At 44.9% G+C, this 26654-nt stretch overlaps 1 protein-coding gene across 1 annotated transcript in view; it reads right to left on the reverse strand.

Moving 5' to 3' along the window:
- Positions 1–8871: 8871 nt before the first annotated feature.
- ADAMTS9 (ADAM metallopeptidase with thrombospondin type 1 motif 9) overlaps positions 8872–26654 on the reverse strand; it is a 223530-nt gene continuing 205747 nt past the window's right edge. Inside the window, exon 41 of the transcript XR_014250528.1 lies at positions 8872–13997. The gene's annotated coding sequence lies outside the window, so the exon portion shown is untranslated. The remainder of the gene's footprint in view (positions 13998–26654) is intronic.

The following is a 26654-nucleotide window of genomic DNA, read 5'->3' on the forward strand; positions in this document are numbered from 1 at the left end:
AAGAAATACAAGGGCCAGTGGCAGTAACCCTGCCCACATCTTGCTCCTGGGTAGATGTGGGTGGTAAAAGAGGCAACAGTAGTAATGCCCTGGGGAACATGGTTTGAGTGTTTCTAGACCTTAACTTTTGTTACTTGATCAAAGAGGAGACAAGATATAAGTGGTCTCCACATGTTTGTCTGAACAAGCCACATGCACAAGTCCCAATCCCACCTCACAAAGGGGGCGCCAAGAGTGTGTCCCCTACCACCTGCCATAAAAGCATCTCCTCGGGGACGAGTGCCCCTGGGTCCATCTCTTCAGAGCAGGAGCCAGTTTTCCCTGACCTTATTTACACCTGAGGCTCACTTAAGAGCAGCAGAATCTTACCTATCTATTCAACAACCACTTTATCTTGCTTAGGAAGATAAAGCTTAGTAACCCAGGAAGGAAAATGTATTCTCACTGTCAGCTATAGGGGAACAGTAGACCATTTTATTTTGCTTTATCACTGCATCTGCCCCTCACAGACATCTTTGATGTATGTTTCTTCCTCATCTCTCAAGGCAATACAACTACTAATGGAACTTGAAGAAATCCTCATCCACAGCTATCGACATGGGCACATGCTTCTGCTATAATATGAAGCGGAAAAACAAAACCAGTATAAGCTGTGGGCTTTAACTAGTCTTAAAACGCATGCGTCGAGAAACTGGAAAGAAACACATAAAACCTTAAAATGGATTGACGGTGAAATAAGTTTTTCTTTTTGCCTTTTAAATGTATTTCCTATAATATATATTCATTTTATAGTCAGAAATGTAAACTTATTTATCTAGATCGAGAATTGTGCCCTTGTTGCCTGAAATATTCTAACATCAAATCTGGATCAGGTGTAGCAAGGAGCTGTTTATCTCCCCTCCCCTTGGCCTATATGCGCTTGTCTTCTGTATTTTGGCCTTTACATTTTTTTCTTATCTAGGTCTGTGACTGTTAAGCCTGGTGAAGCCTCCGATGCCCTGTTCCTACATAGCTGCAGCAAACCTTAGGGATCTATCCACACAGTACTTTCTAAGATAGGGAAGAAGAACACAGCATCTCAGCACGGCCTCACCCAGGTGCATATTTCTTTCAGGTACTTACTAGAAACAATTCTGAGTATTGCAACAGGGCTAAAATCTCTCTGAACAACAGCCAACACTTAGACGCTCCATCAAAGCATCCTCCTAATCAGAAGTCTACAAATAGTATTTTGAAAAAGACTGTGTAAAGTCACGTGTGGTGAGGGAGTGGATGGAGGTAACTAGAGAGACGATTCTCTCTCGGTAGTGGGATTATAGGAGACTTTTTTCTTTCTTCCCAATGCACATGCTTCTGTGGTCTACAAATTTTCTTGTATGAGCATGAAACTGACATACACAGTCAGAAAAAATTAAATCAGGACTTCCCTGGTGGCACAGTGGGTAAGAATCCACCTGCCAATGCAGGGGACACGGGTTCAAGCCCTGGTCCGGGAAGATCCCACATGCCGCAAAGCAACTAAGCCCGTGTGCCACAACTACTAAGCCTGTGGTCTAGAGCCTGTGAGCCACAACTGCTGAGCCTGTGCACCACAACTACTGAGCCTGAGAGCTCTAGGGCCTTCATGCTGCAACTACTGAGCCTGCATGCTGCAACTACTGAAGCCTGCATGCCTAGAGCCTACGCTCCGCAACCAGAGAAGCCACTGCAATGAGAAGCCTGCGCACTGCAATGAAGAGTAGCCCCCGCGTGCCACAACTAGAGAAAGCCCGCGCACAGCAACGAAGACCCAATGCAGCCAAAAAAATAAATAATAAATAAATAAAATTTAAAAAGGAAAAATTAAATCAGAAGAAAACGGGAATAAAAAGACAGTGTTGACAGGCTAAATATTTCACAGGGCATTAAATCATCTTACATTTATAAATATATTCTAATATGTATAAAGCAAAAATGTTAGAAATTATCAAAAGTACTACACTAAGCAGTCTACATCTTCCTCTTTGAAAAGCCTTAGGATTCTGCAGAGACATTGCCCCAGCTTATCCTAAAAATTACAAAAAAAGCACAAATATGTGGTTAAAGGACAGTCATGACAGTGTTGTTTCTAAGAGGAAAAAGAAAAATCACAAATGATCTAAATACTTAACGTCAGGCGACCTGTTAAATAAATAATAGTGCAGCCTTCCAGTGGAATTCTACCCAGACGTTAAAAATGAAGTTGTAGGATATGGGGAAATGTGTACGATTATTGTTCCATTTGGAAAGCAGGTTATAAATTAGCAAAATGAGTTCATAGTTGCAAAAGATTTTGGGTACCTGTTATGCTTTCAAAAATACGCATATATTTGATTTTTTTTTTCTGCCACACTGCGAGGCACGTGGGATCTTAGTTCCCTGACCAGGGATCGAACCCATGCCCGCTGTGGTGGAAACGTGGAGTCCCAACCACTGGACTGCCAGGGAAGTCCCATATTTGAATATTTAGAAGTCCAGACACTGTAACAAAAAATACTACAGATTGTGATCGATTGTTTTGAGGTTTGCGTTTCAGGTGATTTAATAGTTTCCCTTCTGCTCATCTAATTTTTATAAAATGAGTGTGTATTCCTTGTATAATAAATAAAGGTAAAAATATGAAATATAAAAATAATTACACAACTTTTTAAAGTTCTAGAAGATTAGGAGGTCCTAAGTGGTAGAATATAGATTTTTTTTCTTTTTTTAACTATCTATTGTGTTTCTACAAGAAACATGGATTGCTTTGAAGTAAAAGAGGCTTTTAAATTGGAAAAACAATGGATTTTAAATATGCACAAATACTTGTCCTGTAAGATAAATACCAGTATGCCTGGAAGGAGGCATTTCAGGTTTTATGTCTTTGCAATTGTCTAAGTTTTTCCCCCATGACGTGTGTCTTTTGTAATAACAGAAAAATATGTTTTTGTTTTCCCTTCTACTGACATTCCTTTCAACCATGCATGTGAGGGCTTATAATACTGTGCTCCTTGTTTTCCTAGTACCCTTATAAAACACAAAGATGCAAAGCTGACTTTTTTAACAATCCCTTGCACTTAGGTAGCAGTCTACTGTTTGCAAAGCACATTCATAAACATCATATCAGAACCCCAAGTTTCACAGGAAGGTCAGAAGAGGAACCAGATGCTCGCTGAGGTGGTGGGATTTGTCATCACCTCGTGCTGTTAAGAGAGGTGGTTCCAGAAGGAATGAAGCCCCGCTTTGTTGTCCGAGGATCTCGTGATCTGTTCCTGCCTTTGGGGATCGCTTTCTATTAAAGCACTCTCTCTCTCTGTCTCTGACACTCACACATCTACACACAAAGTGTTCAAGGTTCCTCACATGCCTGGGGGGGGATGTGGGTGCATCCAAGGGGACACCTTTTAATTTTTTTTTTTAATAAATATATTTATCTATTTATTTTTGGCCGCGTTGGGTCTTCGTTGCTGCGCGCGGGCTTTTTCTAGTTGCCGGAGCGGGGGCTACTCTTCACTGCGGTGCACGGGCTTCTCATTGCGGTGGCTTCTTTTGTTGCAGAGCACGGGCTCTAGGCACACGGGCTTCAGTAGTTGTGGCACGCGGGCTCAGTAGTTGTGGCTCGCGGGCTCTAGAGCGCAGGCTCAGTAGCTGTGGCGCATGGGCTTCGCTGCTCTGCGGCATGTGGGATCTTCCCGGACCAGGGCTTGAACCTGTGTCCCCTGCATTGGCAGGCGGATTATTAACCACTGCACCACCAGGGAAGTCCCAACACCTTTTAATTTACCCGAGGTGTGCTCGAAGGACCAGCATGTACTGAGGAAGGTAAGTGGACATCCTTCCCCCTTGACTACCTTTGTTTCTGCTTCTTCCCCAGCCTCCCTGCCCCCCCTGCTCACCTCTCAAGGCTGCCCTTTTCCTTCCAGCTCTCAAGTCGTTGTTGTATCATTTTCCTGCAGCGCCTTCTGTCACATGAATAGGAACCATAAAAAGGAGAGCGAAGGGAGCTTCCTGGTACCCATTTCCCCTGCTGCCGTAGTCTGTGCTTGAGAAGCATCCTGAAAATGAGGATACTAGTTTGACACAAGGAGCTGGTATTTCTCTTCAATCCTAACTCAGAAATAAATTCTAACTCCAGCCCCTACCCTCCTATTTAATGGCCTCTTTGTCTCACCAAGGCACAGGATTACTCAGTGGTTCTCAACCTTTGTAGGCTTATACTTTCTGATGGTAGACTCTTGGAGGGCTCACTTGAAGGAATTAAAACACTCAAGACAAGACTAAATGGGTCAGCAATCAGGACAAAGCAATTGCTCCAATAAGGTAAGGACCACAGGTGTCTTTTTTACTTACTCTTTAGCACTAACCAGCTTGGATGGAACAGTGTGTCTCAAACTTCGCTGAACGCTAGAAATGACCTGGGGAACCCTTAAGAATCCCAACTCTCAGGCCACACCCCAGGCCAATTAAATCAGAATCTCCAGGGGTGTGGCCCAGGCATCAGCATTTTACAAACTCCCCCTGTGATTCCTACGCGCAGTCACGAAGCAGAACCATTGACCCTGGGAATCTTTAGGCAAAGGTTTCTCACAGGAAGTTTCTTTGGCTGTGATTTGCACCTGCTATGCTTTTTTCTTCCTTCCAGAAGCTGTGCCCAGCTCTGCACCCCTCGGAATAAACTGCTCAACATCCAGGTAACAGGTGATACCATATACCTAAAGAAGGCGGGTCTGGGTGTCTGGAGGGCCTCGTGTTTGCTATGCTTGGGTAAAGGCAGCCAGGAGTGGAGCAGATAGGACAGAGCCAAACTCTGCTCCAGAGGAGTAAAAGATTGGGAGGGGGCTAGGGGTTTGTGATGGAGGAGTGTCTCCTTATTGGCTGTGTGCGCAGGCTTTCAGTGGGAGAGATATACCTAACGGGGATTGTTCAAGTGAAATGCTGTACAGTGTCTGATGTGGTTCCCACCCCAAGACATAAGGAATCTTCCATAAAACCACAATATTCGCAGATACTTGGCATGCTTAGATCCCGGAAGGGGGCTGAGCTTTGTGTCAAGGCTGGCAAAGAGCCAACTCTGAGTTAACTTCTGGTGACAAGAAGGCAGCCTAAACCTGGGCTTCAAGAGTCAAAACTCAATCACAGCAGCACTAATTATGTTCATGGGTCAGAGTGCATTGGCGCACATGTGCTGGGCTCAGGGCACCCTGATGGAGACCCAGTGGATTGAGGCCTGGGTAAGGCTACCAGCCAAGGTGGCTCCTGTGCTCCAGTGAGAATCATTCATTAGCCTCTGCGAACACAGAGGACAATCAAATCCACAATGTTCATGAAAGAAAAAGTGTCCGATTCCAGAAAAAAGTGGCATCGATTTCACATCTCCCATTAACCGTTGGCTTCTCAACAGGAAAACAAATTTCTTCAAAGGCCCAGAGCTAAGTTATCATTTCAGAGACCCAGAGATCGAGTGTTCTTGACCCATCAAATGGATCAGATTTTTCAAGGTATCGACCAATTGGCTTGCTCTTACCTGCCATTTTCATGAGGCGTTTTTCCCCTTAAACTAGCAGCCCCCTAAAACCAAACCTGATCTACTATCTTGATAAGCCACTTTCCTGATTCTTTCCAGCTGGGAAAGTTGCCTCTTTTGTCTAGGCCAGCAGTTCTCAACGCTGGCTGCACACAGGAATAGCCTGAGGGGTTATCTGCTTTAATATGTCACATCTGGCCCCATCCCAGTCAATTAAATACGTATTCCTGGGGTGAGACTTAAAAATGGAGTTTTAAAGCTCTCCAGGTGAGTTTAAAGTCCAGTCAGGGTTTAAAACCTCAAATCCATCTCTTTTTCCATGATTTCTTTCCTCATCTGCGTAGATTCCCCTTCTGTCTGCTGACTCTGCATCGCCCTTACCCTCCACTCCCCGCCACCTCCCTACTCAAAGTAGACAGTACATCTCTTCTACGTGGGTGAAAGAGGAGGGAAACACAGGTTAGGTCCACACCTCTGATTCCTTGTTCTTCAAAGGTGATGTCAGCAACCAGCAGCCTTGAAATTACTACCTGGAAGCTCACTTAAATTACATAATCCTGCTAAATCAGAATCTGCATTTAAACAAAATTCCCCAAGTGGTATGAGTACACACTGGAGTTTGAGAAGCAGTGTTTTAATTAACACATAAGCCCACATCCTCATCCACAGGACCACCCTGAAGGCCTTCCTTGATGCACCAGGATTGGAATTCTAGGCTCCAAACCCTCAGTTCCCCAAGACACTGATTCTGTATGAAGCCCTGTCCTAAATGCTGCCATAGACACCGGTTCATTTTATCCTTGCGGCAGCTCTGTGACGTCAGTTTATTATTATCCCTAAATGAAAGAAAACAATGTTCAGAGAAGTGACATGATTTGTCCAAGTTAGTAAGTGACAGACTTGAGATTTTGGTAGAGGTCTGTTTGATTCCAAAGTTGGTTCTCTTTACAGTAAAATAGGTGTGAAGGTGCTTCTCCCAGAAACGGGCAGGCACACAGAGCAGATGAGATGGCTCCTGCCATCCTAGCCCTTCTGGCTTTGCACGGAAGCTTCCTAGATCCTCTCTCTGATGATACCAGAGAAGGTGAGATCAGCTGTCCTACTCCAGCGGTGTGTCACTGTCTCACCTTGGAAATGACCGAAAGGAGTGTTAGAATGGTGTTCACTGCACTGCTGAGAATCCTCCAGAGAGCACGGTCTGTTTGGCCCCTTCCTGGTGGAATTCTCCTGGATATGGAGTTCATTTCCTCTCCAGCAGAGAATCGGATCTCTTGAGTATTAAAGCTTATACTTGTCTTTCGTTTTCTCTTCTTCAAGCCAAAAAATCATCAAACCAGATGGCCCTTTCTCTGTCGTGAACAGGACATGTACAGTTTAAAGCAGTTGTAAAAAACGATTGGAACTTAGTTTTGAACAGAACCGAACCTTCCTACTTAGCTTATAGCTGGGGTCAGAACGGCCAAGCCGCTAAGTAAAACTACTTACTCTCTGGCCCACAAAGCCACCTCTTTCATCTTTTAAGCAGGATAATCAATGCCACAGACTAGGCTGAAAACTAGATCTCAGCAGAGGCCCCCGGCATTCCTTGAGCCTGTAAAATGAATGAGTAGACTGAATTGTCCTTTCTTCATAAAGGTGGCTGCCAAGACATGTGTCTGTATTAGTCATGGCGGCCCAGCTGGTCAAACAGTCACTCTCACACGCTAATCCAAAGAGCTGTTAAGTTCTTGCTCACATCACAGTCCAAGGCCAGGGAAGGGGTGGGGGCAGGGGTGGGGGAGGGGCTATGCTCGGCTCCACCCAGACATGCAGGCCTAGGATTCTCCAAACATCTGCATCTGCCATCTTCCAGAAGTACACTGTCCAATACAGCAAGTCACTAGTCGTATGTGCTATTTAAATGAAAAGTAAAAATTCACTCCCTCAGTTGCACTAGCCACATTCCCAGTTCTCGATAGCCACGAAAGACTAGAAGCTACTGTACTGGTGCAGAATAGAAGACTTCCATCATTCCAGAAAGTTCTATTGGACAGCTTGCTCTAAACTTCAGGGTCCTTCACTGGATTGTCTGCATCTGGCCTGCAGGAAGGAAGAGGAGAGAGGATGGAGGGTCAGAGAGGAGGATTCAAATCAGGTGTGGGAATCGCAGACATATTTCCCCTCAATTCCACCTGTAAAAACACAAGACCGGGCCCACCTTATGGCAGGGGCACTGGGAAGTGACAAGCAGCCCAGGAAGAAGCACAGAATCATAGACATGGGTGAGGCCTTGGGCATCCTGGTCCTGGTAGCCTTCCCAGATGTGCAATACTCCATTCCTTGTGTTTCTAGTAGAATTAGCCAAGCTTCGAAGGAACATTGCCTTATTCTCAATTGCTGTAGGTGTTAATTCTTGGTGAAAGACACAGAAATTAAGATGTCGGTGAGGGTTGACTCTTAGGTACAGGAAATCTTTGACAACAGTCAGCCACTTCACCTGATAGAGAAGGCCTCATGACATTCATGTCTTCAATGGCAGACCATGTGGAAAAGACACTGTTTTTTTTCACTCTGAATTGGGGTTGGTAAATGTATTCTGTAAAGAGCCGGACAGCAAATATTTTGGGCTCTGCAGGTCATGCAGTCCCTATCACAACAACTCACTTCTATAATTGCAGTGCAAAAGCAGTCAGAGATGAATGAATGTGACTGAGTTTTACTAAAGCTTTAATGTTTTTTTAAAAAAAGGTGGTAGGTCAAATTTGGCCTGCAAACTTAGTTTGCTGACCTCTGCCCTAAGTCTTTCACCAGGTCCTCTTCACTTTCTAGCAAAATAACCCTTTCTTCTGTCCATCCCCTCCTAAAAGGATGGTTAAAGGAAAAATGGAACTAGTGATGCATGCATAGAACCAGCTCTCTGCTGTGCTAAGCACTTTACATGAGTTAGCTGAAGTTCATTTAATTCTCACAGCCCTTTAAGTTAGATTTTGTGATGGCCCCATTTTACAGATGAGAAAGCTGAGGCACAGAGATGAAGTGACTTGCCCAGTATCACACAGCAGGCAAAGGACAGAACTGGGATCAAAAGCCAGGTGTGGCGGATGCAGAAGCTGAGATTCTAAATGCATGGCCTATACTTTACTGTAAGTCATTGGGGTGCAGAGTATTATTGTTTAACATCCCCCAACATGCTAATCAGGGAAGCACTTTCCTACAGACAATACTAAAGAGGAGGAATTAGATCCAGAGACGGAAAAAAAAATTTATAGACACCACTTGGTAGTCGGTGGGATTTATTTATGAATACCTATGATGCCTGCGGGGAGGAGGCTAGAAGAATGAGGAGGAACTATGTAAACTATGTAGGGGCCCAAGGTCTTGCCATGGCAGATGAAGAAAATCACTACTGTGATGAACACATGGCTTATTAATGTGCCACAGTGCCCAACTTTAGCCCTCCCCCATCACATGTGATAAAGAGAATTTTATCTTTGATGTTATCTTTGCCTTTCTCCAGTTCCTGGCTTGAACAAAAAAAAGCAATATCATGGAGTTGGGTACAGAGAAATAGGCCCAGGTGGAATGGAAGAAAGGAGGAAAGATTTTTGTTAGACATTTCCTGGGCTCACCTTTGTTGTGGAAAGTCTGGGTAGTGGACAAACCAGAGAGACAAGAAGAGCATCCAGAGGGATAAAAATCCTTCTATGTACTGAATTGCTGAGAATGGAAAAAGAAAACAGCCTGCAGAGGCATGCAGGCTGATCTTGGGGAGATTTAGGGTTGGGACGGTGAATGAGAGTTCTGGTATAACTGAGGAGTATAAGAGAATCAAGAAGGAGAGGGAAAAGGATTTTGAGACATGTTACCACGGATCATGAATTGTACCCCTGACAACATTCTTTGGGAGTTGCAGGTGAAGCCCTAAATTATCATTATTATTATTTTTGCTTTTGAAGATGTGGCCCTATGCAGAGATTGGGCCATGTGGGACCATGGCATTTTTATTTGGTTACACATGCAAAGTGACTCCATTTTTTTTTTTTTTTTAACCTCTGAAATGGTTGGAATTATCCAAGTTATATGCAAAAGAGAATTATAACAGGCATAGCTGTCCAAGAGTGGAATGGAATAGCTTATGAGGTAGAAAATTCTCTTTCTCTAGAAGTGTTCATGTAACCATCTATGGTGAGGTTGAAGGGAGAAATTCATGAGTCATGGGGCAAAAGGGTTCTCCAACCTGATCAAATATCAAAAGAACCAGAGCTTTCACAATCCATAGGCCCAGGCCCCTTCTTTTTCTTTAATGGTATGGGACCCTAACCTTTTGTAAAGTTTCTCTAGGGGATTCAGAGGTCTGGGAACCAATGATGTCAAGAGTTGGTCAAGGTCACCACTACTGCCTCTTCCAAGTTTGACATGACAGCACCAGCCTCCACAAACCTCTCCTTCATAAAAATATACAATGTATATTCTAGAGATATTTAGCTAATCAAAGCACATTCTATTAAAAAGGAAGTGTGTCCAAAGGATCTCTCAAATAAATACAGAGAACTAGAAGGCACAAAGTCACTAAGAAGTTACATCCTACTTCTTTTTAGATCTGCTTGGATGTTACCTTAGTCTATGTATTTATTTTCATACCCTTTATCCAGGTCTGTGGGGCACCATCCTTTTGCTGAATTCACTCCAAAAACCCCTTTCATGGGAAAAGAAAGATGGACAAAAAAGAGAAAAGAGATTCTCAGGCCTGGCACAAAAATTCTTCTAGAAGTCCAGGTAATCATGGCTGAGAGTTGTATCTGGAAAATGGCAAGTAAATGAAATTTTTATAAACGCAGTCCCACATGAAAAGCTGTAAGAGAGCTCCTTATGGCAAAGGCTAAGTTAGAAGAATTTTTCTGTAAACTGAGTGTGTATATCAAGGTTTGGGTTTTTAAGGATTTTCTCCTAATTGCAAAAATAATATGTATACTTATTGCAGAAAACAGAAAACATTTAGAAAAACAGAAGAAAATATCTCAAATATTCTCAATTCCATGGAATCTCAATTCCATGACCAAGAGATATTTTAAACATCTTAGAGCATATGTTTCCAAACGAACACAGATGCATATACATATATATGAATATATATGTACATGTAATAAATTGTTTTCAAAAAGTTGGAATCAAACTGTACATATTTCTTTAACATGCTTTTTTCCACTTCATCTATCCTGAGCATTTTCTCACATTGCAAATATTGTTCCATAGCCAAGTTTCCAAAGGCTACAGAGAATCCTATTAAATCCTGCTGCTGGCCACTGAGGTTGTTTCCAATTTTGATGTGATAAATAATGCTACCTGTCCACATTAATGTTATTTTAAATCAAGACACACAGATGTGAGAAGTGATGCCAAGTAAAAGAGTGACATTGCTCAACGTCGTTTTATTTATCCTAAAACATTGAAGCAATGCTTTGGGAACGGGTTGACTGGTTTAAGTGTGCAAACACACCCCACTCCTCCTGGGGAGCTGGTGGGATGCTGGGCCAGACAAGCAGATCCCCTCAGGTTCGCCAATGCCCTGTTTGACACTCTGGCTCCCGGACTTAGAAAACCTCTCTCAGTTTCTCCAATAATAATAATACTACAGGGACATAAGAGGGGAAAAAAGTGGGTGGCTTCTGTTTGGGGCTGAACTGTGGCTCCTGAAAATCCATAGATTGAAGCTCTAACCCCCTGCACCTCAGAAGGTGACTGTATTTGGAGATCGGATCTTTAAAGATGTCATTAAGATAAAATGAGGTCAGATATGGGATTAATATCTAACATATATAAACAGGTCATACAACTCAGCATCAAAGAAACAAACAACCTGATTAAAAAATGGGCGGAAGAACTGAATAGACATTTTTCCAAAGAGGAAATGCAGATGGCCAACAGGCACATGAAAAGATGCTCAACTTCGCTCGTCATCGGGGAAATGCAAATCAAAACCACAATGAGATATCACCTCACCCCTGTCAGAATGGCCGCCATCAAAAAGAACACAAATAACAAATACTGCCGAGGATGTGGAGAAAAGGGAACACTTGTACACTGTTGGTGGGAATGTAAATTGGTGCAGCCACTGTGGAAAACAGTATGGAGGTTTCTAAAAAAAACTGAAAATAGAACTACCATATGATGCAGCAATTCTACTCTGGTTATATATTCCAAAAACACTAATTCAAAAAGATACACACCCCAACGTTCATAGCAGCATTATTTACAAGAGCCACGACATAGAAACAACCTAAGTTTCCATCAACAGATGAATGGATAAAGAAAATGAGGTGTATCTATCTATCTATCTATCGATATATACACACACACACACACACACACACACACACACACACAATGGAATACTACTCAGCCATAAAAAAAATGAAATTTTTCCATTTGCAGCAACATGGAGGGTATTATGCTAAGTGAAATAAGTCAGAGTAAGATAAATACTGTATGATATCAAGTATATGTGGAATCTAAAAAATACAACAAACTAGTGAATATAACATAAAAGAAGCCGACTCACAGATATAGAGAACAAGCTAGCAGTTACCAGTGGGGGGCAGGGAGGGGCAGTATAAGGGTGGAGGAGTGGGAGGTACGAGCTACTGGGTGTAAGATAGGCTCAAGGATGTACTGCACAACAAGGGGAAGAGAGCCAAAATTTGTAATAACTGTAAATGGAAAGTAACCTTCAAAAATTACATAAAAATTTTTTTAAAAAAAGATAAAATGAGGTCACATGTGTGGGCTTTAATCCAATATGACTGTGTCCTTTTAAGAAGAGGAGATTAGTACACAGACACACAGAGGGAACATCATGGGAAGACACAGGGAGAAGACAGTCAGTCATCACATGCCAGGAGAGACACTTCAGAAGAAACCAATCTTGCTGACACCTTGATCTCAGACTTCCAGCCTCCAGAATCGTGAGAGAATGAATTTCTGATGTTTAAGCCACCCAGTTTGTGGTGCTTTGTTATGGCAGCTCCAGCAAACAAATACAGCTCCCTAACTCTTCTTAAGAGAAATTCTGTGAAAACGATTTTTTCCTTATAAAAATAACAAACACCCCCCTTTTATTCCAGGGGAGTCAACCCCTTAAGAGCAGGCAGCTGTAGAGTCAGAGAAATGAGACGGATTTGGAGACACAGGACTCAGGAGCTAAGTGACCTCCAGTATAACCTTGACGTATGTGGCTCTCAGCATCCTTATATTGAAAATAAAGACCCTAACTCCTGTGATAAGTAACACCCACCTCTGGGCAGACACTGAGGATGACAAATGTGAAAATCACCTAGCACAGGATGTAGGAGCACTGGATGAACACTATTAGCCCGTGGCCTGGGCGACCTCATCTCCATCCCATCACATAAAGTGGGTCATGAGCAACCATACAATTTTTAAAAAGAGAACTAAGCGCTCAGAGCTTTTTGCTTTAAGGCAGCCTTGCTTTGTTTAGCCCACACAATGCTTTTTAAAACTTCAAATTGGTTGTCAATATTTTAAAAATAGGAGGTGCTACATGGATTCTGGAGTTCTGCCTTTTTTGAAGAATCAAAAGATCTGGCAGTGCCGGGTCCTATTCTCTTATGGTCGTGTTCAGCTGGGGCCACCTAGCAACTGCCCAGACGTCTGGCTCACTATGGTCCCTGGGCACAGAATTCATCAGTGTCACCTGCCAGGCCCTGTAGTATTGAATTTTTAACCCAAGGCTTAATGTATAGACTAATTTTTATAAATAAAATACACACATATATATATACATACACACAGAGAACATGTGTGTGTGTGTTAAGTCACATACCTCATGACTTCATTATTTCAATACCTCTTCCTTTTAAAAACTCCACTTTGACTCAGGACACATATCTTTGATTCAACAAAACTGAAATCTAAAAACCCTATCACCCCATACATCCTGGAAATATGAGTGAAACGTTGCAATTTCCCTAATCAGATCTATTATTTTATACATGAAGTCACACAGCTAGTTTACAGCCAGAAATTTAGCTTTGGAAGAGGGCTCACAAATTATCTAGTCTCTGTAAACCCTCACTTTGCTAGAAACCTCAGGGATTTAGGAAAGGTTTTTGTTATCTGATTCTATTTTTATGAGAAATAAAAGAGAAAGAAAGAAATGCAAACATTTAATTAGTCATGTTTCTTTCCTTCCCTCCCAGCAATCCCCAAGTATCACCAAGATGCTCCCAGGTATTCCTAAAACAGGTTCGCCTCCTCCCAGCCCTGTGAACCTCTGCACTGTCTTGTATTAGTTGCTAGGTAACTGAAGAAGATTTATGCACATCTATCGTTAATTTCGAAGACAGTTTTCAGCTCTGCCATAAACAGCACGAGAAGCAGACACCACACTTGCCTGAGAGACTCTTCTCGCCTTCCCTGAGATGAGGCATTCCAGGGCACGTCTGCAAGATCCAAAATATCCTGGTAAATGTCCAACTGTCTGCAGAAACAGTTCAGCAAATCTGAGACATCTGGGCCCACCTCCAGTGCCCTCTCGTGCCTCCAGTGCCCTCTCGTGCCTCCAGTGCCAAATCCATCAGAAGTTTCATTCAAAGACCATCGTCTGCCCTCCTAGCTTGTCTGTGTGAAATCTAATCTTGTGCTTTTCTCCCCTGTCCTTCCCAGCAGCACCAATATTCAGTCTTGGAATGGAACACTCTGTATCCCAGAAGTATCTGCAAAATTATTTCTCAAGCCAGTGGTTTCATTACCTTTTTAAAGGCTCTTGTTAAGCACAAGTACCATTTATACTGGTTTGGATGACATGTACGGCTTTTACTGCCACTGCGTGGTAAGTGATGAGTGGACTCAGTTTATATGATGGCCCCCCCCCAAACCAAAGTTTTATAGAGAGATCATAGGTATAAGGATCTTGTACATTTGGGAAGCAGTTCATGTTTTACTAGGAGCTTCCCTGGGCATCCCACCATGGCATCCTTGCTGCAACTCCATGAGAGGCCTGGTTCATGGCATTGCCACTTCTGGCTTAGATGACTTCCAGGGTTCAAAAGTTGGCCAACTGATGGTCCAACTTTGTTGATTCCTAATTTCTCTTCCACATAAGCTCCCAGGAGGTCTCTCTAAAACAGAAACCTGAACACGCCGATTTAAACCAGGCATTGACAATTCATCATTTACACGATCCAAGTTCACATTCCTTAGCATGAAGATAAGGGCATCTGTCATCTAGTTCCTCTCTCTTCATCTCGCCTCCCATCACAGTCACCTGATGTTTTGTATCCCACCGGCACTGCCTTTGGTACAGTTCCCTGTACGTCACACTGTTTCTGACCCCGGGGCCTTGATCATAGTGTTTACTCTGCTTCCAAAGCAAACACTCCCAGCATCCAATTCCTACAGCATCTCCTCCAGGAAACATTCTCTGATGCCCCTTCCCCACCTCATCCTGGCTGAGTTAGATGCCCCTTCCCTGTGCTTCCAGAATACTCAATACGTAGCTCTCTCAGTGCATCTGTGGAACTGCTTTATAATGTTCTGTTCATCTGTCTCCCTAACTATATGCTTGAGTTTTTCCAAGGCAGTGTCTATATACCATCTACTTCCTTTTGGTATCCCCAGAGCCTAGCACAGTGTCTATCTTCATGATCCTCACTGTGTTGAAGGGAAGGCGTGAAGAAAAAAGGGAGAGAGATTGTAAGAGGGAGGCCAGTAGCACCATCAGCCTGATTCACAGATAAGGCAACCCAGGCTCTGAGACCCCAGGCAACGCATTTAACAAGCAGAAGATCCGGAATGTGAACAGGGAGAAGGATCTCTAGAAATGATCCAACCCATCCTCTAATATAGTGGAAAGAGCTCCTGCTTGATTACTTCCAAGGATGGGGCTCTCGTTGCCTCCCCTCTGTCAGCCATGCCCGTTGTCGGTCAGCTAGACTGTGAGACGGTTCTTTCTTGGGTGGTGCGGAAACCAGTTTCCCCATGATTCGCATCAGCCTGATTCTGCTTTGGTCTTCTGCTCTTAGACATTTCCTTTTGGCAGAGCAGAAAACTCAGCCTTCCCAGTGCGTGGATAAAGCACCCTCAAGTTGTTCCTGCCTCTCTCAATCATCATCAAAGATGCAAAAATAACCAGATTACTGGCCTGAACGTACATGCTTTCCATGCGTTCTCTAATCCAAACCTCCCTGAAACACAGTGGGAAAACATGTCCAAGATCACACAGCTAGACAGCCGCAAATCAGGCCTAGACCCCGAGGGATGCACTCCAAGTTCATGGATTTAACTACCGCACAATACTCTTGCCTGGGTGAGCCCTTCAGCTCTCCGACAGTGAAAAGCTAAGCAGATTAAAGGTACATAATTCGCACACTCTCCCTGTTTTTTGTTTTTTTGGTTTTTTTCTTCCTCTAATACCAGCTTTATGGGGATCTCTCTCCTCTGAGGTTTGTTTTTAAAAATGAGTTTCTTTCTTATCCCTCCTTTCTCCCCAGCCCCAGGAAAAAGATCACTGGGTTGCCAGCTCTGCAAACACCGTGTTATTCACGGGGTGCTGCACCAGGACAAGCCAACTCATTAGTTTCAAAGCCTCAAATTAATCTTACATTACTGTTCCCAAAGGTGAAAGGTCATTTTTTTATCTTCTTAGCTGTATGCCCCCCACCGCCCAGGGAAGAAACTGGATCTTTACGTGGGAAGAGACCCCTCCCTTACTGGACCAGCTGTTGATGTTTCTCTTCTTTGTTGTGAGTGAAATTGTACACAGAGAGGGGGGATTGTTTGAAAAACCCAGAGGTTTTTTTTTTTTTTTTTTTTTAAAGAAATTCACGTTCTTTTATTTATTTATTTATTTATTTATTTATGACTGTGTTGGGTCTTCGTTTCTATGCGAGGGCTTTCTCTAGTTGCGGCAAGTGGGGACCACTCTTCATCGCGGTGCGCGGGCCTCTCACCATCGCGGCCTCTCTTGTTTCGGAGCACAGGCTCCAGACGCGCAGGCTCAGTAATTGTGGCTCACGGGCCCAGTTGCTCCGTGGCATGTGGGATCCTCCCAGACCAGGGCTTGAACCCGTGTCCCCTGCATTGGCAGGCAGATTCTCAACCACTGCGCCACCAGGGAAGCCCCCAGAGGTTGTTTTAAAAGTAGGAGAGTTTTGTAAATCATGGGGTGGAGACATGATGAAGAGGCTGGCACTGGGAGTGTTGAAGAAAGCTAGAGACCTTTGGCTCTGCCAGAAGGAAGCCCATGGCAACTAGAAGGAAAGTCCCTTCTCTGCCCTCCAGTTTGGCAATCCCCCTCTGGCACCCCCTAGTGGCAGAACCTAGCATGGCACCAGCTGGCTGGGAGAAAGGACAGTTCCGGCCACCAAACAGTGGTGACTTTGAGGCTGAGAGACGACAGTTTAATAATTGGCACCAGCCACCGTACCTAAAGCAAGGCTATGTGCTAAATGCGATCAGCCTGGTGTGCGGAGCTGCTGGTGGGATGCGAGTGCTGCACGTTCATGGAATGGTCCGAGCTCGGTCCTAATAACCTCCCAAGTCATGAGAGGAGCCACCCCTACACAGAATGAGACGTGGTTCCCAGGTTGGGCTGCCCCAGTTACACTGAAATTCCTTCCGGGTAGCCCTGGCTGGATCAAAGCTGCATTGAGGAGGGGAAGAAAGCTGCATTGAACACTGCCTGCTCGTGTTCACAAAAGCTATTGTCTCATCCCTGATGGTGAAATCGGAGTGAATACATGGACCAGTGTTTGCTTTCCCTCACCCACGCCTTCTCCCAGCATTCTCTCCCAGCCCCACAGGGAGATGTGGCATTTAAGGGAGGGTGGGGAGTGGAGTGTGATGGGTGACCCCTGAGCAAGAGAGAAAAGGTACTTTCTCTTTACATCTCTAAGTGCTTCTACCTGACAGAAGCCCTGGAGAAAGCACAGGCTGTCGTGAAGCTGTGGGGTATGATACTGCCAGAATGAGACAGAAATTTGTCCTTTCCCGGTGTGCTGTCCATCAAAAGTTCCCCATGAATATCTTGGAGCCAAAAGTCATTCCTTAAAGATAGCAGCCACTAAACAGAGCAGGGAAAAGGTCAAGAGAGAAGGTGGGATTTGGAGGAAGCAAGCAAAATATAGCCACCTGAGTTTTTAATTCAACTTCATTTTAAATGATATTCAGCAAGAAGTTGAATGACCCCATGAAAAAGGGCAAAGGGGTTATATTTATTGCATGTGATGCTTCCAATTCAGTTTACTTCTCTCTCAAAGACAGAGAGGCAGCAGGGCGCGAACCCCACCAGAGATGAAAGCCCCAAGAGTGCAATTGAGGACTGGGGCTGGAAAGAAAGAACGGCTCTCAATCAGGTCCAGGTGTGGACCCAGAAATTATTCTGGCCACTACTTTTTTTTTTTTTTTTTTTCCGGCCACTACTTTTCACCTCCAAGTGGAGCTGGCATGGTGGGGAAGGAGGGCGAGTTGCCAAGTAGTAACCTGCCAGCTGGCTGAAGCCGCCTTACCCATTCCAGCCTGGAAAGGGATGGAAGTTAGGGACAAGGTCACGTTAATTTGGGTGGCTCATCAAACACTGTGTCCTGGGCCTCCCTACCTGGCCAAGTGATGGCTGGTTCTTAGCTCCGGTTGAGCTCCACCCTACACAGATGGGTGTAGACATGAACAAGCGTGGTTCCTGGCTTAACATGGGCCAAGGATACAGGTTTCTACGTCCTCTTCAGGGATGGGGTATTGAGAGTCAATCACCCTGCCTGCTTGCATCCTTTCTACCTTCTTCTGGTAAGAGCAGCATGATTTTCCTGTGGGAGATCACTGCTTCTTCACTTTCAGCAGTTATGTCTTGGTTCTAGATTCTTCTCTTTCCCCCTCACCCCAGCTCTAGGAAGAGACCTAAGTCAGGCCAGTTGAAATCAATCTTGGGATTTTTGTTGGAACCATCAGGAAGGAAAAGTTCTCTTCTAGGAGCGGTGGTTGGGAGAATAGCTTGTGCATCCCTCACCTATGGCCACGAGGCTACATCACAGACCCTTCCACAGCTCAGGGGCACACGACAGTAAGCACTGATGTCACACTGACAGCTCTGTGGATTCGATGGCACGCTTCTGCCTCTGGCTCACATCTGTGGTCAGCGGGGCAGCTCTGCTCTAAAAGTCTTTTTTCCCTCCAGGACCAGCAGGCTATGTGCGGCATATTCTCAAGCTGATTCCAGAAGCATAAGAGCAGGCAATTCTTCTTAAGGGTGAGGCTCGAAACTGGCGCACTGTCATTTCCAAACATCTTCTTTTGGCCAAAAGAGGTTACACGGTCACGCCCAACATCAGGGGTGGATGCAAAGTCACCGGCTGAGGGTAGACATGCAGGAAGGGTGCCGAATTGGGAGCCTTCGTGCAATCACGCGGTGTAAGCCACCTTCCCTGGTGGCCGCTTTACCACCTGATGGGACAAGTCTGCTTGAATGAAGCCACCAGAAAAGAAAGCAAAGGCAAGAGTTGGAAACATAAATGTGATAATATCGTTGGAGTCCCTGAAGCCTGCTGTGTCCTGACTTTTCACTTACTTTAATTGTTTAAGTCCGTTTCAATTGGGTTTCTGTCGTTGGCAACAAAAAGACACCTGACTGATCTGTATCAGTCAGGACACTCGGGAAGTCTACAGTGTCAAGCCAGAGAGAGGAGAGGCAGGATCCAAAGAGAAGGCAAGATAGAGCAAGCGGGTTCTAGAAGCTGAGCCCAGAATGGCTGCCAGAGGCCACTGGGCTTGGATCGTGAAGCATCTCACGAGATGCCCACAGAAGGCCAGTGGGAGCGCTAGAGGACACTGCCATTTGATCACTGTGGACCAAAGGACTACATGGGCTCTTGTTTCTCCAGCATCCGACAGAAACAGATGAAGCCGATCAGAGGAGGCCCTGCTGACTCAGCTGCGCTGCCCCTCCCCCGCAAAGGAAAAACAACTTAAGTTCTGGAAAAGTACCACCAGGACTTCTAGGGTTGTAGGTACTAGACAAAGTCCTTGAACCTGTGATTCTAAAAAAGGAACCAAAGATTTGAGAGGAGGAAAATGAGACCCTTGGCCTAAGAGGAAGGATCACAAGGACACTCATATCTAAATAGTCTTGGCAACAACATTAACTACAAACAGTACTATTTATTGAAAACGAGCCACATGCCAAGCACAGGACTAAGGAACTGTCATGTATTAGAACACCTAATCCTGTCAAGAAACCCGAGAGGTCGGTATTTTATCGCCATTTGACAAACAAGGAAGATGGAGTTAGAGAGGTTCCATCCCTGTCCAAGGTCCTCGGGCTGAACCTCTGTCCTGCCCCAGAGCCCCTGAAGTTTAGACCAGGCTGCGAGCCTCCCTCACTATGATTTTCTTTGTTCCTTCTGACCTCAGAGCCCGCAGGGACCTTTTAATGAATACTTCCTTCCCTTGCCTTTTTATAGCCTACTGTTCTTTGAAATGGGGGTCCAACATCAGACTGGAGAGAAAAATACCCTCTCTGTCAAAAACTTTGCTAGAGTCTCACTGTGGAGGGCAGTTGTGGTTTCCTGCCCACACCCAGCCCTTCTTCCTCCGGTTAAGAGCACCCAGGTTTCCTTTGGGGAATCATCTTCTCCCATCCCTCAGTTCAGGTGACTGAGGGGGGCCTGGACCCACACAGGTGACGCTGCACCCCTGCTCCCCACTCCAGGGCTAGGCATCTGAGCCTCAGCTCCCCACTGGTGCATTCCATGACGTGAGTCAGAGAGGTACATGATATGCTGGGGCCAGAGTCTACTAGCTGGGTGACCTTGGGCCACTTACCTAAGCACTTCTGTGCCTCAGTCTTTCCGTCTGTAAAATGGGATGATAATAATACCCTCCCCCCAACCTCTGTAGGGTTGTTATGAGGAAGCGTTAAGATGAGGCACGTAAAGAACGCTTTACACGCCCTCAGCAAGATACAGCCGGGATGACTGCTAATCCAGGCATGGGCACACTACCTGTCCAGGCTGATGGGAATCTTTGCTAGGATTTTATTGGAAGTACTGAGGCAAGCGGCATTCCCCACCCCGTCCCTCCTTCCTCCTTCTCTCTCTGGTGGGGATATTAGGCAGTGGGCTGTGGACCTGGAACAGATAGTGGGAAGGAGAGTGGAGAGGTGCAGAGACAGATTTTTCTCAGCATTGTTCGGGGACCTGGGTCTGGCTGTGCTTGCGGTCACCAATTCCCTGGACTTAGAGGTAGCATGTGCCAATGATTCCCTTTGTGGGGAAAACCAGTTTTTGATGGAGTCGGGGTGGGAACGGGTCAGCAGAGTGGAAAGGGTAAGGACTGTTGCAATATGTTCAGATTTCAGCATCTTCTGACTTTTCTCTCCTCTCTTAACCCATGAGACACATAGAGTAGTAAACTAGGACAGGGGAGGAAAAATATAGAACCTTTATGGTATTTAATCTCTCCTTCCCTCCCGCTCTCAAGTCAGGCCAAAGAACACAGTCACTTTGGTACAACACATAGCCCGGTACGCATCTCAGCTCAGCCATTCCCCAATTATGAAAACATGGACAATTTTTACAAAGCCCTGGTTCAACCATACGAAATGACCATTTTTGCAGGTCAAGAAATGGTTGAATATTGACAGTTTCACATTGATCAACCTAACAGTCCCCATCTTATGGGGTTTTGTTAGGATTAAATAAGATGATCCACGTGCACTTCTTAGCACGATGCCTGGCACTGAGGTACTGACTATTAAGTGTTCATTGCTAGTACTACAGTGATGATGATGATGAAGAAACAGTCACAAATCAAAGCCAAGAGAAACAGCCTCAGCGAACAGCAGCAGTTTTCCAACTTGACTGAAAATTCTGCTTATTTCCTCCTAAATCTTCCTCTTCGGGATTTTTGTAATTTCCGTCTCCACCCAGACAGGGAGGCAAAAGGTTCACAAAGTAAACCAGGACCCTTCGGGCCTCAGTGGCTCTTTTTTGTTGAGAAGACCCCCTGGAAAGCTCACGGTTGTGTGAAGTTCTGATGACTGGGAGGGAGAAGAGGACAGGGGAGGGAGGAGGGGCTGTTTGAGAATCGTCACTCATATTTTTACATATCTTGACGTCAGTCAATAAAACAGTTTCCAGTTCAGTGACAACTGAGGCATTTGTTTTGATCGTGGGTTTCTCACCCACCAGCCGGTTATTCTGGTTAAAGCAGAGCATTTGTTTTCTGAAAGGTGACAATTTGATGCACAGTTGTTCTCATTTCCTGAGCCTTCCAGGTGCGGCCACCAGGTTATTTAGGCTGTGCCTCCCAGCTTGGGGCCTTTGGAGACATTAGCCCCTGAATCCAAATGCTTTCCCCTTCTGCACCTCATTCACTCGTACAGCACTCTCGCTTCAGTGCGACCTTGTGGTGTGTTTTTAGACACTCCAGATCCATCGGCCCTTTGTGATTTGCCCTCATATTACTTGCTAATTCCCAGTGGTCTTCGTCACTGGACACCAAGCTCCAGAGGACGGGCGCTGACTGGGTTGACTTTATTCTGCACTGTCCCCAGGACCTCGCCTGAGGCATGGCCCATGGTGGATACTCGGCAATATATGTTAAATTACAAATTCATCTTTCAGTAATTAATAATAGTTCATTCAATAAATTCATTAATCAGTGACAGAGGCTTGGACCTTCCCCATGGGAAACAAGGTAAGCTTTTGAATTGGGATACAGGGGATGGTAGCAAGGATGCCACCTGGTCCTCTGTCTGAGGGGAGAACAAGAGGAAGGGAAAATCCTTTGATTTGAACATATTCCAACTCGTGATATCTGGGAAAGGGGACTGAAAGACATTCCAGCATTGTGTGAAGTGTCCTATCCATGCAACAGAGACAAATGGGAACGAATTTTGAACTTCAGACATGACTAATAGCGTAGAATAAGCAAGTGTCAGTGATTCGTTTGAAGTGAACAATGATAATGCAGAACGGAGGAATTCTACATTAGAATTAGTTGGGGGTAAAGGTAAGGGACACTTCCTCCATCACCAGGAGACGGCGTCCTAATCACAGATCCGTGGGTAGGCCTGGGCTAGCGGCAGTGCTGGTATTTATACCCAGTTGGCCAGAGTTATTGGATTTTGCAAAAAGGAACGACAATCACAGCAGATGTAGGGAGGGAACATTTTGTTTGGGCTACACTCACCAATCAAACTCTAATTTATCTGCTGTCCATGGCTATCTCGCCTGCGAGAGACAGGGAGCCTCCCAAGGTCAGAAGCTGGGCCTTGCCTTACTTTTCAATTTCTGTTATCTGGAAGCAATGCCTTTGGATGAACAAATGAATGATTCCTGTTACTGCCACATGGCCTCTCTCTCCCAGTGAAACAAAGTACAACCTGAATCGACAGGTCAAGATAATTCTCACTCCATAAAATCTCCATTATCGAGAAACACCCATTTACAGAATACTTACAATGTACTAGGCAGCATCCTGTGCTTTGAAAGGCACACAGGGACTACAGGCTCAAAGAGTTTAATTACCTGATTAGACAACACGAAGTAAAAACTCTTTTGGATTCACGTAACAGAAACTCACTCAGTTTAACTCAACTAAGGAAAAAAGAAAAGAAAAGGTTATGGAATCCAAGTTTAGGCAACAGAGATTAGCCTGGTGACACAGGCATTAGAACCCAAAAACCAAGAATAGAGGTGCCCGCGCTGTCTCACTCAGGCCGCTGCATCCACTTACTTATCTTGCATGTGACCCAAGATGGCGGTCAGCCCCAACTCTACATTATGACCTTGAAGGTCAAGTGCTCACCGTAACTGATTCATCATGGCTGTGGAAGGTGTAGATCACATGATTCGCTGCCTACCTCCCTGGACTATGTGCAAGCTGCCCCCAGAAGGCATGGCAAACAGTACTGACATTTCAAATAAAGGCAAAACGATCCACAAACAAGAAAAGATAAGGTAGGAAGGGGCAAAGGGCACAGGGTGTAGAAGGTGAAGCTTTGGTTTCTGCGAAAGGAAATGCAGCAGGGAGAAGACGGTCTCAAATTCCCAACCTCAGTTGTAATAAGGAGTTCTTCTCTCCCACAAGTCCTGGCTGTGAGTAATCAAGGAGAAAATGGTCTGTGAGAAGAACACACAACAATGTTACTTACCTTCTATGTGTATATATGTATGTAGGAAAATGCAAAGTACAAGCTCAGGAAAGATAGACCCCCAAACCTGGAACCGCCAGTAAAGAGGGTCAGCATCATGATTAAGAGTGGTGGTCCACGTCAGACCTACTAGAGAATGGACTTGAGGACACGGGGAGAGGGAAGGGTAAGCTGGGACAAAGTGAGAGAGTGGCATGGACAGATATACACTACCAAACGTAAAGTAGACAGCTAGTGGGAAGCAGCCGCATAGCACAGGGAGATTAGCTCGGTGCTTTGTGACCACCTAGAGGGGTGGGATAGGGAGGGTGGGAGGGAGGGAGATGTAAGAAGGAAGACATATGGGGATATATGTATATGTATAACTGATTCACTTTGTTATAAAGCAGAAATGAACACACCATTGTAAAGCAATTATACTCCAATGAAGATGTTAAAAAAAAAAAAAAGAGTGGTGGTCCAAGGGAACTTTAGCCTCATCTATGATGTATTAAGTTTTTTAAAAAGGAGAATGGATTCATCTCTTACTTGGGTAATTAAAGTTTAATTGCTTAAATAAGAAACCTGGCTTAGAGCATGCTTCTCCAGGGAACTTCAAGAAGCTTATTAGCTGGCTGATTTCCCTGAGGCCAGGTCAGGGTCCAGCCTCCCACCCACCCACCCACCGTGTGGTCCCAGAATTTAAGGGGTGGGTTTGCCAACTTAATTACTAACTCAACTGAAAAAGTGACTTTCTGGAGAGTAGTATTAATTTTGATGTCAACATGTCAATTTCTTTTTTTAAAAGAAAGCATCTGGTTATGATCTTCCAACTATTGTTAAAGCAAAATTAGATGGGAATACAAATGCGCACAACTTACTATTTTGGGAGACTCTTGAGAACATAAAAATATGAAATAAACAGAGCATCAAGAAAATGCGTTCAGCTGTGGATGGGGTATAACTGCTTCCTCCACTCTTTCTTGGTGAATTCCAGGCACACACCTCCTTCCTAATCCTGTACTTACAATTCTCAGGAGCTTAGGGGTGAAAAATCATACAATCAACACTTAAAAATCGTCAATGGATCAGACATGTAATGGAGAATTTATAGCCACAGATCTTACTAAATATCCGAGCTAACCATTGGTCTCAACTGCTTCCTCTACAACCTTGATCAAATCCACTGCATAAACCACAAAATACTTACATAGTCTTCATGTGTAAAGCACTTTGTACTTTTCTTTTCTCCCAGCCTGCTAGAACTGGTATCAAATTCTCCCTCCTGCTGGGCCCATATTGTTAAAAAAAAAGATTCCCTGGCCTCTTTATGCCTCCCTCCAAGGCATTCTGAATATCTCGTACTTCATAGGAGAAACTAAAAATAATATAATTCAAAGCTCCTTTTTGTTACTCTTTACCAGAAACTGGGAGGAATCAGCAAACTCAACTATAAGAATTAGGTAACAGTGTGTTCTTTGACTATACTTGGCCCATGGAAATGAAGGATTTCTTTAAAGACCAGGAATCCAGAGGTCACCTAAAGATCATGGAGACTGCTGAGGAAGAAGTCATCTACGAGCTAGAAGGACAATGAAGACAGACCTGGGAAACCTAACTTAAGAAACTGGAGGTTACAGAGTGGCCTGGACATAGGAATAATCCCAGTCAGCAGATAGAGAGGAGCCTCCAACTGCATCGTAAGATCTCCTTCAATTCTCATCATAACCCAGGCAGCATCCCCATTTTACAGATGAGAATACCAGAGGCTAGAGAGGTAAGGTCACATAATCAGTAGGCAGAGGAGCTGGAATTTTAACACCAAGGCAGTCTGACTCTAGTATTTATATGCAGAACTGCTAGGAAGGAAGGAAGGGAGGGAGGGAAAGAGGGAGGGAGGGAGGGAGGGATGGTTAGTTTGAAAGAGACTAGAATTGAGAAATTCAGGCTTTGGAACAATCAGCAAACATCTTGAACCTAAGCAATGTTTGGAGGGGGAAATAAATTGAGGTTCACAGAGCAACCAGGAATATCAATCCAGCAAAACCAGACTGCACATATATGCCAAAGGAAGACATGTCAATCAGGGACCTAATGGAAACAGATGACACACTCAAATTAGGATAACTGGAGGAAGGTTTATTTAGAAAGGGCCTATTTAAAGAGCTGCAGGCGCAAAGGACCATAAGGGCTAGTGCAATCACCCAGGGCTGGGAGCAGCTAAGGGGTCATGTCCTCAGATCTGAAGGGATGGGGGAGGGAGCTGTTAGCAGAACTGACAGCGTTGCACAGAGGGTTTAGCCCGAGAGGAGCCAAGACCTTAGTCTAGAGAGCACACCTGGCCAAGGTGACCTTGAAAGGAAGGGCCAACAAAACCCCCCCACTCCTTCTCTGCTCCTTCCCTCCAGTCTCCCCTGGGCTCTGCATGGGCAGACCCCACCTGAATGCCAAAGGGTAAGGGTGCCCTGTGACAGTCAGCCAGACTCCAGGCACAACGGAGTGGGTACAGGGAACCCACGATGCCCGCCTTGAGGATGAAGGCAGCGCTTTTACCAAGAGACAGTGCAGAGGAGTGGGTAGTTAAGGGCTGAGGGTTACGGACTGGCTCGTATGTGGAGTCATAACGTAACATGAAAACCTACCCTCAGCCACTGGGTGGGAACTGCCATTTCCACAGCCGGTTGGCTAAGACCTGGGTGAAGCACTTCATGGTGGTGCAGGTTCTGGGAGCCCCGGGGATGTTTCCCTCCATGGTACCACGTAGCACAGGGCCTCACAGAGGGTGTACCGACACCTACTAGGGCTGCTGGAATGCTGGACATGGGTACTCAGGAAAAGGACGGCCAACCTTCCGGGCCAACGTACAGAGGTGAGAAGAGTGATGGATAAGGAGTCAGACCACTGATCCTTCCACCCCTCACTCAAACGCACAATTAGGAAGGCATCTCTTTGTTCATATCTGGACCCCACTCCCAAGGGACTAAGGGATCTTGGTGATAGAGCTGGGAATGA

The sequence above is a fragment of the Balaenoptera physalus genome (assembly GCF_965194825.1).
Source record: "Balaenoptera physalus genome assembly, chromosome: 11".
Taxonomy (NCBI): domain Eukaryota; kingdom Metazoa; phylum Chordata; class Mammalia; order Artiodactyla; family Balaenopteridae; genus Balaenoptera; species Balaenoptera physalus.